Source organism: Lissotriton helveticus, chromosome 8 (genome assembly GCF_964261635.1).
Source record: "Lissotriton helveticus chromosome 8, aLisHel1.1, whole genome shotgun sequence".
NCBI classification, from domain to species: domain Eukaryota; kingdom Metazoa; phylum Chordata; class Amphibia; order Caudata; family Salamandridae; genus Lissotriton; species Lissotriton helveticus.
Genome location: NC_136069.1, coordinates 48,144,501 through 48,159,854, shown reverse-complemented (window position 1 = coordinate 48,159,854; position 15,354 = coordinate 48,144,501). Strand labels below are relative to the sequence as shown.

Genomic DNA, 15,354 nt, shown 5'->3' with positions numbered 1-15,354 from the left:
ACAGATAAGATTCCAGTTGATCCTATGATGCATCGAGATGCTCTAATCTCGATAAGCAGGCAGTTCAGGTGAAGGAAAAAGGAGCGGATGGCCCCGTCGGGGTATACACTGAGCCCACGCACAGGGATAGGTCTCCCAGTTTCAGTTTGGCAAATGTATATCTACCATCCTGTTGGACCACGTTTTTACAACTGTCACATTCAATGATTTACAGAGATGTATCTCTACTCTGCATTTTCGCGGTTAAAACCCCTCAGCAGTGGCCAGTGCCGCTACACTGCTGTGGCTCACTCAGCCCACCCAGTTGTGGCAAAGTTTGTCAGATTTTAGGGCATCCCGATGAGTGTACTGTAGGAGGGAAACATCCGCTTTCTTTCTTTGGAGGTAAGAGATCACTTCCTTTCGTTTAATGTAGTGCGTGAGGCCATTGACGTTCCACAAGAGGACGCATAGGGGCTTTGAGGTGTGAGGAACATGTGCCGACATGTGCGATCTGAGGGACCGTGGAGGTGTCTGGCTGCTCGTGGGGAGTGGGGAAATGGGGTAAAGGGTAGGCTCCAGGTTATGCGAGGAAATGAAATAGAGGGGGCACAGCGGGTTGGAGAAACTGTATAGGCAGGGGCATGGTGTGAATAGGCACAGGGGGCCTGGGGTAAGGGCAGGTAAGGAATGGATGGGAAAGGAGGGTATGGGACCAGACAGAGGGCCAGTATGGGTCGAGCAGGGAAGGGAGAAGGGGGGGGGGGGGGAGAAGGTGGGGTGATGGAGGGAAGAAAGGAGGAGAGGATATAAAGTGGGGGGTTAGAAGGGCAAAGGCAAGAAAAAGGAGAGGGATAGCGAGGGGTGGAAGGGTAAAGGGAGCGGTCACATCGGTATAACAACTACCGGTTGGCACCAGGCAGTGCTGAGGGCAAGTGAGCAGGAATCACCAAAGGACTTGTCAGAAGGGGATATGAGGGGGGAGAGGGTAGCAGGGAGAGGGGTAAGCTGCGCTCAAGGGATGCGGCTCTAGAGATCTTGGGCTGTACGCTGCAGGTCTAAGCTTGAGGGCTGTAATGCACCGAGTGGGGCACTTTGGGCGGCAGGGCTGGCTGGGAGGCATTCAAGCACACCAGTGTGATTGTGGCAAGGCTGGTGTCAAATTTTTGCGGGGGGGCGAAAACAAACTCTAGGTACCTGTGGAGGGGCGAGGTGGTGAGGCACCACCAACTGTGCATCTAAAAGGGAGGGTAAGGGGAAGCAGAGGCCGGTCAAGTGAATGGCCAGTAATCCGGGGTGTTGTCTGTGAGTTCTGGGCCTCTGATGTCCCCTTTTGCGGGTAGCCAGCACCCGTGCGGATACAATGCAATTGGTCACGGAGTGTCAGAGTGGGAATGAATGAGGATAAAGTCGAAGCCTTGCATTGGGCAGGAAGCATGGAGGTAAGCAGCTCACGGCTGGGTCCCGGAAGGCCCCCCAGTATGGGACAGGACGTGGGTGTGGGTGTGGGTATGGGTGCGTCCGATAGGGAGGGCCCAGGCAGAAAGAAGAGGCTGCCATCCGGTTCTACGAAGTCGAAGGAGCGTATCAGCAATTTTGTATGAGGTCTCAACCACTGCCAGTTCGTGGAGGGTGCTGGACCGTGATGTGTAGAGGGATAGGTCAGGGAGCGCTCTCCGCGACAGAGGTGGGTTTCAGCGGAGTGAGACTTGTCCCTGATGTGCTCCTGTGTGAGTGTGACAACCGCTTGGAGAGCCTTGGTCCTGTCACCCAGGGAGCGAGCAGCTCTATTAGGTCCCCTGGAGCACACTGGAGGGGGGTCGAGAGAGAGGATGATGGCAGGAAGGAGATATCTCCAGAAGCACAGGCGACATTGTCCATATTCTGAGGGATGAGACCTTCTAGGAATTATCGAAGACTCTCTGGGATGAAAAATTCCTTTGAAACGTCGTTCTTGGTGATCCGGAGGTGTGCGGGTTCGAAGAGGCCATATTTAAATGTCCAGTTGTCAGAGGTGGGGCCTAAGGGAGATAAAAGCCTTGTGACGTTCGTTGGTTTTGTTGGAGAAGACCACTGCTATTCGGATCTCATGTCCCTTCGAATGTGTACTGGCCGTGGGTGCAGGCTGTAGTTATCAATTATTTAACAAAAGGGGGGAGGGAGAGGAAGAAGTGGATTCTGTCTCCCCTGGTAATACGTATAAACAATAGGAATCCACTAGGATAGGTTTGGTGGTCCCTACAATGGTGGGGAGCAACCAATGTTGTTTAAATACCCCTCACACACCAAAAGGCCCCTTGGTGTCATGCTTCATCATCGGGGTCTTCGCAAACCTCTACGGAATGCAGCGTGCTACGACTCACGACTACGTAGGAGCACTGAGGGTGAACTATGTGTTGGTGTGTGTGGAGCAAAAATGGGTGAGTGGTGAGGGGAAAGTGTTTGTTAAAAAATACCTGGCTCGTAGGAGGGAAAGCAAAAAGTCTTTATTAAGTCCTCGGCTGATATGGTTAAAAAAGTGCAGGCGAGGTTCTTATTTACTGATTATGGTAAGAAAACCTCAAAAGTGCGTCGACATGTTTCGGAGTAGAAGACTCCTTCTTCAGGACAAGGATGTGCACTAGTTATCCTCACCTTACTCACATGTATATGTAGATGTCAAAGTGTGCTCTTCGTCGGAGCCGCGTTGAGGGGATGAGAGCCTACCTGGCCATGCTGTAACCGTTGCTACATTGAGCAGAACAGAGAACCCCCAATACCACGCATTTGGCTCATGAGGCTACTTAGCCCATGTGGGCTGGGGTTGCGGGCGGACCGGAATAACAAGCTTGGAGGCCGGATATAGTGTGCTATGGTAACTGTTTTTTATTGTCTTCAGGGGGTACAACAGGTAGAAGGCTGGAGTGGTGAGGAAGGTAGTCCGGTCTTCAAGGAAGGGATGAATTGGTCGTCGGATGGGCTTCAGCTCTTCGGGTCGAATCCGGTGTAGCCTCAGAGGGAAATGGAGAGAGAGAGGGCAGTTAGTCCTCGTGAGTAATGACCGTCTCTGTACTGTCACCAACCACCGGGTCGTGCGGGACAAAGGAGACCGTGAGGAGAAGGTTGGAAAGGGAAGGGGAAGAGAGGCTCAGACAACAGAGGAAGGGAAAGAGAGTGCTGTCGTGAGGGGGAAGTGAAACGTGTCTACTTACAAGGGGCTAAGTGCAGTGATCTCTAAGTATATACAGTGCAGCGGTGGGTTCTTCGTGAGGGGTCCTATGTACATGCACTATACAACTATCTACAAGGGGGCACGGATATAACAACGGTAACAGGGTACTCACGTGCCCCGCCGTAACTCTCCGGTGAGTTACGGCCGCTCTCCAGCCACCTCCAGAGGACTCCACCAGTCTTCCGTCCAGACGTCCTCCTCTTCCTCGTTCCCGCTCCGACACAAACCGCTCTCCGCCTCAGGTTCTCCGCACGCTGTCTCCTGCCACGAGTCCACCGCATCGAACGCTCTCCTCTCTTCGTCGGCGTCTTTTCTGTCTCTCGGGTTGTGGATGGGGGCGGGACTTCCGGGGTCACCACGGTTCGCTTCCGGGTTGTTGCCAGACGCCGCGAGTGGTTCCGGTACCTGCATGGGGAAAAAGAGAGGAGGAGTCCTGGTCGTCAGGGACGCCGGAGGGTCAGGTGTCAAGGTATCTGGTCTCTTTAGTCGCGCTGTAGTGTTGTGCGGCGCTCCCCTTCCACAGCCCATTACTATAAGTTCTGTATATCGCCAATTGGGCGCAACGGACTTTCTCCTTAAAAACAGATAGGGACATTTCACCATAATTATTTTTGTAGAGCACACTTTGACATCTACATATACATGTGAGTAAGGTGAGGATAACTAGTGCACATCCTTGTCCTGAAGAAGGAGTCTTCTACTCCGAAACATGTCGACGCACTTTTGAGGTTTTCTTACCATAATCGGTAAATAAGAACCTCGCCTGCACTTTTTTAACAATACCAGCCGAGGACTTAATAAAGACTTTTTGTTTTCCCTCCTACGAGCCAGGTATTTTTTAACAAACACTTTCACCTCACCACTCACCCATTTTTACTCCACACACACCAACACATAGTTCACCCTCAGTGCTCCTACGTAGTCGTGAGTCGTAGCACGCCGCATTCCGTAGAGGTTTGCGAAGACCCCGATGATGAAGCATGACACCAAGGGGCCTTTTGGTGTGTGAGGGGTATTTAAACAACACTGGTTGCTCCCCACCATTGTAGGGACCACCGAACCTATCCTAGTGGATTCCTATTGTTTATATGTAGTTATCAATTGCCAGGGCTTTTCGTGGCGTAGAAAGCAGGCAATAGGCGGTTGTGAGTGTCCAACGCGGTGATGTCAGGGCCATCCACGTTTTCTGGAAATCTGAAAAAGCAGCAGTCGTCTCGGTGGATCCTGTCTTCTAAGTCTATGACTTTGCTGCATAGGAATAGGAGTTCTTGGTCTCGTTCCGGTACTGTGTTGAGGCGATCCCCAGCACAGAAACACGCTAGGTCAGGCAGTCCATGAGATTCTGGAAACCGGCTATATCCGTACGGATGGTTTTGGTCTCAGTGGCCTGGGCAGAGATGGTTGCCTCCAGCCGACAGCCCCAGGCTGAGATTTCCTACAGGATACACTCCATGGTGGCGTCCGGTGCGGCGGCCATAGTGGGCGGAAAAGACAGAGCTCTGATGAGGTAGCGTCGGGGTGCGGTTCTTGGAATGGACCCAATTAAGTGCTTCTGTGAAGTGAAGCGGTCGCACAAGCTTTCCAGTCGTCTTGCCAGTGGACATCCCCAGACCACACGCAGGGTCCGCATGTCAGGTAGGCAAGACTCACCTGCCTCCGTTGCAAACTCAACTGGTGTCCAATGGCGGGGTAGAGCGCATCTGAAGTCCAATAAGTGTGAGGACCCACGGGATTCACATGGATTTTAGGTCCCAGGTGTGCCCGCCACAGTCCAGCCTGCAAAGAGGGGTGGAGCCCTACAACTGGTAAGCACAGGCAATATCAGAGGCTCAGATGCAGTCGGTCTTCTATATAGTTAGGTATGCCGCAGACAGATGGTGTCACTAGAATCAGTATTGAGTCCCCCGCATTGGGGCCTCAGGGATCATGTTTGCCATACGGAATTAGGCCCTATTGGGGTTGTGGGCCTTCTGCTTGTAGCATGCCAAGTTATGTTTGGTAGAGTCCGGTCGGGGTCCCCTGGCTACTGGTAGCGTGGTGTGGTGGGGATAATAAGGCTTAAAGCCCCAAGCCTGCCCTTAATGTAGAGGTCCAGGGAAAAGGGAAGACCTTCTGGCTTATCGCCCTATTGCAGGTGGTCTGTGGCTCCCTTGTATCACACTTACCCACAGGGGATCAGGCAGTGTCCGTGGACTTTGGCGTCTGAGTAGGCAGGGCGGCAGCGGCAGTGGGCTCGATACTGGAGTCTTCCTGTGCTGGCGATGTGCGTGATGGAGGGAACCAGCCGCAAAGCCTCCACAGGCCCCCAGCAGTGGTGGGCGGTGGTTGGTGTCTGTGAGTACACAGCCCTGCTGCAAGTTGAGGCAACCGGACTATACATCTCGCTGGATCTACCAGTACTTCCAGTGTAGTAGGCCCGCCTGATATTGGGCCGTGCAGCAGTTGTGGTTTGCTGCGTGCGAGTGTGCCGGGTGGCCTTGTTACCTCCTTGAATATTGGATCGGGGAGAGCATGTGAGTTACCGTGTCGTGCCCCTCACAGTCTGCTGGAGAAGTAGCGGGAAAAGAGGAGTCAGCCACAGTCAATCCAGGTAGGAATCTCCTCTCCCTGTGGGCAGCGACAGCTGACCCTGCTGTAGGCCCTTCCCGAGATCTGCTGTGCGGGGCCGGGAAGGAGGCTTTCGTCAGGTCCGAGACGCCAGCGCTTAGGTCCACAGCAGCTTGACTGTGATACAGGAGGGCATTACATGAAATCCCCCCCAACGCTAGAGATGCCACTGCTGCCATACGGTGACCGCCTCAGCACGGAGATCCAGGATTAAGCAGTCATCTCTGAACATGACCAGACCACGCCCCAGATTCAGTTGGTTTATAAAGAAATTTGCTTTCAAACTTCTAATGTGTTTGTTATAGATGTTCCTCGGTGCTCTCAAATGCTTGAGGTGCTCAAGGGACGGTAACGATCTCCACTACCGTTCAGCTAGTCTCAGATTATGTTTTTCTGCATTAAGGCTACCATTGTACCATGGTTTGGAGTCTTTTGTGGACATTCTTTTTAGCTACAAGGGTGCAATCAAATCTAGAGTGTTCATTATGGAACTAGTGTAGTGATCTGTAAGAACATGGCCATCTGACATGTCCACAGGAGGAGGCAAGATGTTCTTGCTGAGGGATGTCAGTTCATTCAGGTTAATGTTTTGCATGCTCCTTTTCCAGTGTTTGGGTTTCTTTAGTTGAGCCTTATTTGTTCCCACAGATGCTGTGATGAGGAAGGTGATGCGGTGGTGATCTCTCCAGTCGCAAGGGACGATAGATTCAAGTTGAATGGAATTGACTTTTGCAATGGTTAGATCTAAGGTTGCTCCCTTGTTGTGTGTTAGTCTCTCGCAGATTTGGATCAGGTTGAGATCAGTTAGGAAGGTTTTAAGGCTGTTAACAGTAGGGTCATTCAGGTCATTCCAGTGGAGGTTGAAACCTCCGAGGAAGATCTGGGTGCAGTGCTGTCCTGCATTAGTTGACATGATTTCCATAATTTGTTCTATGAAAGAACAGTTGTCTGCTGGTGAGTGGTAGATCATGTGCTGTTTGCATAGTGGCCTGTTGTCACATGCAATATCGATGCATAAGTATTCGCATAAGGATAGAAAAGCGGATTGTGAATGTTTCACTGAGAGGCTGTTAAAGTGTATGCAGGCGATACCTCCACCTGGTCTACTAGACCTAGCTAATATAATGATGTTGTGACTAGGAGAGACTAGTATATTAAGGATAGATGCAGAGGAATAATTTAGTAAAGTTTCAGTTAGTATTAAGAGGTCAGGCTCGTGTGAGGATAAAGTCAGCGATGCCCGCCGCATGTCTTACTGCTGATCTGCAATTGAGTGACACGCATTTCAGTTCAGGTTTGGAGTCAGCTGGAGTAGGCTGTGGGAAGGTAACTCGTTTAAGATTGTACTTGTTTACGGCTATGAACTTGGGCCTACGTTCTCTGTGTGGGTCCTCAGGAATTGTTTGGATGTGACCCATTTCAGAGTTGTGTACATTGAGCGTGAATTGAAAAAGGAGTCATTGGCAAACACTCATCATTATTGCTAGAATATTATACTCGTCTAAAACCAAATATATGGTGGTCAATCCACATAGAACCTTTAAAAAAACCTTCACTGTTAATACAGAAAGGATTGAATATGTGCAATTATTATTTAGGCATTACTTTAGACACTAAACTTGATTGGAAATCTCAAAGAGATAAAAGTAAAACTATCCATACCCAGAACTTAGTCCCGATAGCAAGGCGGCATAAGAGCAGCCAATCTAAAGCGGTGTCCCCAGCATTGGAGCTGTATAAATACAAGGCACAATCTGCTTCTCTTTATGCGGCAGAACTATGGGGTTACGCGGCTAAACACATTTTTACGCTACAAGAGAACATTTTTTTCAGGGAATTATTAGCTATCCCACGGCGTACACCTTTACTCCCTCTTACAATGGACTTGGACATCCACCGTACTGATGACCACTAGGCTTTACGACCCTTACTGTATTGGGTTCGCGTGTGGTCAACAGACGAATTAATCGATTATAGAGAAGCTCTAAAAGAAATTCTGAGAATATAAAATAACACGAGGTTGGCATGGTTGACCCATATCGAGGACTGGGTCATTAAACTGGGGTTGAGACATTATTGGGAAGACCCTGAAGGTTTAACTCGGAGTTGCAAAAAAGTGCTAAAACTAAGATATTGGGCGTTTGTTTTAAATTCCCATTTAAACAACCCTGAATTAGGCACCCTATCTTTGAGGTATCTTGCTACGAAAATAGATAGCATATTTGAGCCCTTCATGGACGAAATTCTACCAGGTCTTGCTAAATCCCTGTATTTAAAATTTCATTATGGTATACTGCAAATTAAAGCAAACACTACTAGATGGGTGTGTAAAGCAGGGAAGGAAAACCTGGTTAGTTGCAAATTTTGTAATACTGGTGCCAAAGAGGATGAAGCACATGTATTATTCTTTTATCCTGCCTATATTTACCCTAGAAGAAAATGGATAAAACCTATTTGCCGTCTTCTGGGATTTAGACGTTTCAGTGAGGCGGAAAGAATATTTAGAACTGAAACCACTCAATCTATTGTCTTCAGCGTAAGCAGATACCTCTTTTCTGTGGATCTAGTAAGGAGGAGAAGGGGCTCCAAGTTATAGGGACCTTCAGCTTAATTTTTTGTTGAGTTATAACAAGTATTAAAAGGTGTGATATGGAATCATGAGTTAATGTCAGTATGGCCTATAACTTTTATATTTCTTCTTTTTCACTTTTTAAGAAGGAAATAACATCATGTATATAAAGTTTGTTCAAATGAATTGATAATTATAAGGCCTCCATTATGATATTTCTTGATGGATGTTCCATGCTTTTAGACTTTAAAAATGTATTTAGTGTCTTAATATTTGCAAACACCTTTGACGGACTCTCAATTAGTACACTTAAACTATGTTGGGACAGATGGGTGCGGAATTGGAAATCTGATTGTTTTTATATTGTATGTACATCTTTTATTTTTTTTACAACGGAAATAAAGATTATTGACATATATACTATATTAACAAGAGAAAGACAAGTGGCTGTAAACCATCAGCTGGCACGAGAATTCAGAAATTGCTACACAAAGCGAAGTCTGAAGTCATAGTCGTATACAATGTTAGTGGCATTTTGATTTCTAGTCCTACCTTGAGAAGCATAAAGTGATACACTTCATAACTTCTATTCATATGTTTATAAAAAGGAATGCGATTTAAGAAATGCAATTACTGAAATAAGAATGTGCACTAAATATGAAAATATTTACCACCTATTATAATAGCCTTAAACCAGCCAACAGTCTAGTTAGGTACATACTGCACAAATGTTATTGTACTTTACCCAACGACAGGAAGATTTGGTGAATTTCCTTCATCACATTTGTATAAAGATCTTTCTGCCATTTGTGTAAAAGCTCCTGCTCCACCTGTGAGAAACAGGCAACAACATCCTGGAACGTAAGCAGCGCCTGGAAGAAGAAATGGAATTACAAACATTTATATCTTACTCAGAAACTGCACAAAGTCAGGTACGATGTAGAAGACAAAATGTGTTCAGTACCACAAACAGTCTTGGGTGCATGGGTTATCTATTACAATTATATTGATGTTACGACAAGAGTGATGGTCTCAGACGAGACACACTTGGTACCTATGACAGATGATGCACAGTATGTCAATTTCACACCAATAAAGCCTAGATAGTTTTACGCAGGATTAAGCTCCTATGGACTACACAAAGGACCAACTGGCGATACTATCCACCCCGGTCTATTTATGGCGAATTACTGGATGTCGAGAGCCCCATGGTGCCAGCTGAGTGTCCAGTAATTAGTGACAGAACCAAACATGCAGAAACACAGGTGGTCGAGACACATTCCAGGGGCATCAGTAACAAACGTTCCAGGTACAAAGGTAGATTGTGCTCTTCACTCATGACAGGTGTAGGATGGTCCGGCCTTGAGCTTCCTACTCTTGTTGACAGAGAGAAGCTTTGAATGTACTGACTTTCTTTTTTTTTTAACTTTATTACTTTTTTGGATTATATTATAATCCACAGTGTACACGTCTTTTGAATTTCTCAATGTGAAGCTGTTACGTCATTATTCAGCTTGCGCATCATGTACATATAGAGTATGGGTCATACGCGTCTTTCGCTGTCAATTCTTTCATTAGTAGCAATATCGAACATTGAAACTCAAAGAGCTTCGACTGGCCTAGGGTCTTATGGGGGGCACACATCTACTCCCCACAGGGCAGTTCCTCCTCCCTGCTATTGAAACCAGGAGCAAACCCTATCTGAGTGGTGTCTGAATCAGGGCAGGGTGTCATAAACATTTCCCAGTTCCTTGGATTAAGGGGGGGTCCACAGCATCTAGCAGGTAATCTACGCATCTCTGGTCACTGTACGGGGTGAGCCACAGCGGATCACCATTCCTTATCTCTGAGGTCCCACCAACACTGAATTTTCAGCTTTGAAAGCTTTGCTCCTGGCAGAGGGAATTCCAGCTTTTGGGACATTTAACTTGCAGACGGCCATACACCAGACTGGAGCAACTGCACATCCCTGCTCATTTTCTCTCACCCTGGGCACAGCTTATATGTCGTTTAAAGGTATAGTGGGAAGAGCTTGAGGAAGAAGGCCAGGCCTGATCCTAGATATGTTATGGGAGTGAAAAGTGAGTCGGAAATTTTGTAAGATGAACGACAGATTAAGGATCTCTGAGTCTCTTTTTGACCGTCTAAGCCTCGATATAGCTTGAACATGATGTTTGTATCATTCAAGCTTATTTTTTTTCAGAGGACCTAAAAACCTTGGTGCTGCAATTGGCTACCTACGGTAAAATAATTACAACTCGTCCTCCAACCCTTCATTTGCTGGACTTTAGAATAGCGACAGCTCATGCATATCCCCTTACCCAGGCCTACTTTACAATATCCACAGCTCATCCCCATCCCCAGGCCCAATTTAAAATATCTACAGCTCAACCTCATCCCCTTCCCCTGGCATACTGTATCTACAGTAGACCAGATGAAGAACAGGAGGATGAGCGGTAGGGTTTCCATAGTAGACCAAACGAAGGGGATGAAGACAAGCGGAATGTATTCGACAGCAGGGAAGGTGAAAGGGGCGAGGGTGAGCTGTAGACCTCCTACAGTAGGCCAGGTAATGGGCAAGAGAATTAGATGTAGATATTCCATATTATGCCAGGTGATGGGGATGAGCTGCAGATTTGTTTTCACTTTTTTATTTATTGAGTTTTTGCACAGCTGCCATACGATCTTATTCAGTCATTATCTATTGGAACAATCATCTATTTAGTACTGCAGGTCTTCTAAAATCTGTTCACAAAACCTGCAGTTTCACACTCTGTTCTCTAATCAATAATCTTATCATCTGCCCCACTTATAACGTAACATTTTATAATGTGAGGGTGGATGCGCTTATATGCACTGTTGTGCGTTGGTTTGTAGGATGCTAAACGCACACAGTTTAGTGGTGATGTTACCACCCAGGTCGAACAGCAAGGACCCCTCTATTGTTTGGTATCCTATAAAGCGTAGTCTCTGCATTTTAGTGTCCCGAATCAAAACGTGGAAGCTCATTAAGGTACCATCCCCAGTATAGATCATCCAGTATCTGGATTCCATAGCCACCCAAGTGGGGCAAGTCTTTTCCAAATCTGGTGGTCAATGCCATTATGGGGACCTCAGAGCGATACACGGTCTCGCATTGTCTTTTACTGAGGCATCACGTCCAGTGTAGCTCATAGTCTGGGGCACCAAGTCCTCCATCTAAGCAGGGGCTCTAGAGTATCTTTAGCACCACCGGATGTCTGGTCATACAGTAGAGCAGTGGTCTTCAAACTCTTTAATGCCGCACCACCCCAGTGAAAAAAAAGAATCACCAGGGCCCCCCCTCAACATTTTTCACAATTGTTCTATTAAACTGGCAATGTTTAAATAGGTCTAGACTTATTTAAATATTACAATTAAGTTCTGTTGCTGTTTTAAAAATGCAATCAAATACATGATTGCCAAACATACTATTCTGGCCAGGCAGGCCTTGCTAAAATGTAAAAGTATCCACGGTGTGATTATTAGAAACAGCGGTGTAGGTTTTGAAGAATATCTGATGTCCCTTCCCTTTTGACACAGACTCCCAGCCAGGATATAAATGACAAAAGATGTTAGTGATGGCCCCTGACACTTTTTTCTGCTGAAAACAAAGCACTGTTATCAGCATAAAGCTTCCTTTGGCCCGAGTCTGGCGCCACCTCCCTCCCCATCACTTGAGGCCCCCAGTTTGAAGACCCCTGCAGTAGAGGATAGGCACAAGGGGCCAGATACCCACCGACGTGATTAATCATAAAGCATTTGCGTCAATTACTGCGTAACCAATAGTGAGCTATGACACCCATGTGAATTGTTTGAACGTTTACATAGTATTTTAATTCATCCAGAAAGGAAATGCTTAAAAGCATTGTTCATATCAGCAAAATTGTAACTTCCCTGGGTCTGAACATGCATAATAACATCATTGAATTTAGTCCAACTAAAGCCATAGTGAAGATATCTACTGAACCATCAGAACAATGCTTTTAAAGAACAATCGTTTTTAAACATCTTTTGATAATATTGCATTAATTCCCTTAATTAGGACATCCACTGAATGTGTATCACATTGATTAGACACATGAAGATTCTGAGCAATATCCTAAATACATATGTTTCTACAATGAATTCACACATTGAATGTACTGCTTAATATAACAACCTAAGGACATGCATGTTATTTTGCATTCACATTTACCAGGTTCTCTGTGCGATTCATTTGAGGGCGTTTCACTTTTGCAAAATAATCATATCACTATCTTTATTAGTAGCTCTGCCTGTTTTGTATCCTTGAGTTTAGGATTATTTTGATTGATGCCCTTTTACGGCCTTAAATGAGTGGGGTGTCTCTGTGAATATGTCGGCTACACTCCAATCAAATTTTACAGGTGAGTATGAATATTCAATGTTGAAGGAAGATGTTAATTGTTTGGAGAACTATTTAAACTGTCTAGGGTAAAAAGTACAAATGATTGGACAGCATACGCCAATAATGACTTCCTGTTTTTACCTTTCTGCCTGAATTTTAATACAAATGTTTTGTAGGTTCACAAAGAATATGTGTGGAAGTCATGTCTCACCATTGTCTACACCATACTTTTACATGGATATGATGCAGCAGCTGATAGCATTTTCCCTGGTATTATAAAGAGCAAATGTGTGACATGGAATAACAATCGGGGTGATTACTATTTTAGAGAGTGATATTCCGCTCATTATTGTGATCGACAGGCAGTGTGTTTCCAGTTTCCGTCGGGGATTGCTCCAATTTTGCAGCTATCTCGAGGGTTCATAATGTCACTCCTGCCTCCTATAGGTAATGAGCTTGGTACTGAATATTTTCCCCATCTCATCCTTCTATAGCCTTGCATGGAGATACTGAAAGGCCTTTTTTTCAGGCTGTGTATGCAGTTGTTGTCCGGCCTCATTGACAATATCTGTCAGCATAATCCTTTTGAGATCAGGATGTATGAGCCATACTAATATTTTATCTCCTTTCAGGTGTATCTTAGTCATACATGCCTTATAATCTAGGTGGCATAATTGCTCTGTTAATAGCATCAGAGCATCCCTTTGATTATAGAGTCCCCAGTAGAGCTCCTAAAGGCTCAACTGCCCTAGTGAAGGCCTCCTCTCTTTTCTTTTTGGCTTGGGACACGGTTGATCTTCCTCCCTCCTCAGGTTTTGACCTTCTTCTCAATGTCTGTTTGGGGAGGTGCATTCCCTCCACTGGGGAGGGTTCCCCTTAACAGCTTTGTTTGTGCCTCTCTGCCCCGACCCAGACTTCCCTGGGTTCCACGAAGAACACAGAGCTGTTTTTAGTCATTATTTTGCAGCCCACCAAAAACAGGATGGCATATGTCACCCCCATGTTCCTCAACATTTGTTGAACTTAAATGCAGGATATTTGTTTGTGCTGTACTGCAAGCGTCTAGTCTGGGGAAAAGGACTACTTTGGCGTCATTCGCCAGGTAGTGCCCGGCTTTCCTGCCTTCTTTAGTGGGGGGAGTGTGGCTCAATGGTTAGAGCGGCAGACCCTGATGCAGAGTTCTGGCCAGGGGACCAGGGTTAGATTCCCGCCTCGGCGGGGTCTCGGGCTCAAATTTCCTCAAACCTGTTAATTCTCGCCTCGGTGCCTATCCTAATCACGGGCCCCACGCTACAACTCTGGGCAATAGCTTGCTTAGCCTCCATACCGGCCCAACAGCGCTAAGGATGGCTGGCTTCACCCTGGGAGTGCCCAGGAGTGGACACTTCACAGGGAAAGACAGGAGGGGTTCCACAGCGGTATGAGTATCAGCGCCAGGAAGCCGAATAGGTGGCACCGCAAGGTGACCGTCTGGTGACAGTGCGCTCTATAAGTACCATGACATTTACATTTACATTTACTTTACGATATTGCCTCTGCCCCTGAAATTCATAAGTCTCTAAACTACCAGTCTTATGGGAGCACCAGGTGGGGGAGGGGGGAGAATGTTTGCTGACACTTTGCACCCTTTCCATGGCAAGTATTCTAGTCAATTCCTGTTGGGTGCAGGGTTCCCTGCATTAATCGCTCTAGGATTGCCCATAATGAGTCATCTAAGGGGCCCCAATAAGAGGAGGAGAGGGCGTACGGTGTTTGAGTGGTGCTGCAGCACCAAGTTGCTGCCAGCCTAATGTGCAGGGAACGGGTGAGATTTCACACCTAAATTAGCATCTTCTCTATATTGAGATCTTTTATGTTGTGGGAGGATCCAGCCATGATGCTAGTCGTGTTGACTGTCTCAATGACTGTACGGCTGCTCAGGGCAGGCCTCATGTCCTTCTTGCAATCAGTCCATTTCAAGCTGGGGCGTCGCTGCTCTCCCCCTCCTTTTGGGGTGATACCTTAAGCGTCTGCCCCATCAATCCCATCTGAACCACTGTGGAGCCAAGGACACCCACATTCCTCCTCTGACTAGGGAACAGGCTTCCGTTAAGGCATGGAGTTATTCCTGACACAATGGAGGGAGGCGCAGTTTGTTGTGTGCCACTTCAATAGGATCATGCAGATTAAGATCCCTCCTGTCACTGTGTCATGCTTATGGTCCCTGTCTTTGAGCAGGCTATTCCTTGTTTTTTCTTCCCCTCTTCCCGGGTCAGTGGTGCAGTCTGTCAGCTCAGACTCACTTGCCTCAACAAGCTATAGGCCGCTCTGTTAAAAGTCACCACATTACCTCCATTGAGCAACACATCAAATGGGTTCACCAGTCACTGGTGCAACATGGCCTCCAGCAATTGAGCCTCCTCACACACCAATCCACAGCGGCACCACACCGAGCGGCAGTTCTTGCCTCAAACGCCTCTGCCTTCAGGTCGAACCTTCTATTTGTGGGCTCGGGGCACTCTCAGGCCCAGTTCCACTCTCACGCTTCCATCTTGCCAGCAAGTCTGCTCAAACCAGCACAGCTTATTCTGCTTCTTCTTGCACTTTTTACCACCTCTATGT

The 15,354-nt window shown here is 46.9% G+C and overlaps 1 pseudogene across 1 annotated transcript in view; it reads right to left on the bottom strand.

The window, feature by feature from the left end:
- Window positions 1-15,354, bottom strand: part of LOC144772337 (uncharacterized) — a 153,567-nt pseudogene that overhangs the window by 121,407 nt on the left and 16,806 nt on the right. Inside the window, exon 2 of the transcript XR_013599718.1 lies at window positions 9,112-9,238. The product of XR_013599718.1 is annotated as an uncharacterized LOC144772337 (transcript). The remainder of the gene's footprint in view (window positions 1-9,111; window positions 9,239-15,354) is intronic.